We start from the raw sequence: 630 nt of genomic DNA, 5'->3' as shown, positions 1-630 counted from the left end.
GTCGCGGGCTCCCCTCCCGAGGGCAGCCCGCAGGCGCGGGCAGCGTGGCGCAGGGCAGTGGGCTCCGGCCGGGGTGACCCCGGGTGTGCAGCCTCGCACGGCACCACAGCCCGCAGCTGCCCGCAGTGCTGGAAGTGTCTGGGGTCGAGCCCCTCCGCACTCAGGTGCGGCCCTGAAGCAGCTCCGTGGCTGGCAGGATGGCAGCTCTCTCTAACATACAAGAAATACACTGGAGCAGACCGTGTGCTACTGTTGCTGAGAGTTCCCTCAAGACGCTTGCTTTTCCCTTTTTAGCTCTCCTCGCTTGTCTCCTTATTAACAAACACAGCAGTCGCAGGAAGCGGCGGCTGGGGCTGAGAGCAGCTTTGCTCCGGCTCCAGCTGAAGCAAAACCTGCTCAGCATTGCCAGGCCACAACCCGCCACCTCGGCTGTGTCCTCACTTCACTGGCCCCCAAAACGTTCACAGCTAACAATCATCCACAAACTTACTTATTTACTGCTTCAGCAGTAGAAGAAAGAGCCACAAGAGGTAAATTAACAGAGGAATAGAAGTGTGCATCTGTAAACCAGGCACTGTGATGGAGCAGTCCAGCCAGTATTTTCCAATACTACCCTGCTCCCTTCTCCCC

This window comes from Corvus brachyrhynchos, unplaced genomic scaffold (genome assembly GCF_000691975.1).
Source record: "Corvus brachyrhynchos isolate BGI_N302 unplaced genomic scaffold, ASM69197v1 scaffold293, whole genome shotgun sequence".
NCBI classification, from domain to species: Eukaryota; Metazoa; Chordata; class Aves; order Passeriformes; family Corvidae; genus Corvus; species Corvus brachyrhynchos.
The sequence above is the reverse complement of the archived record's forward strand: the minus strand, read 5'-3'. Positions refer to the sequence as shown.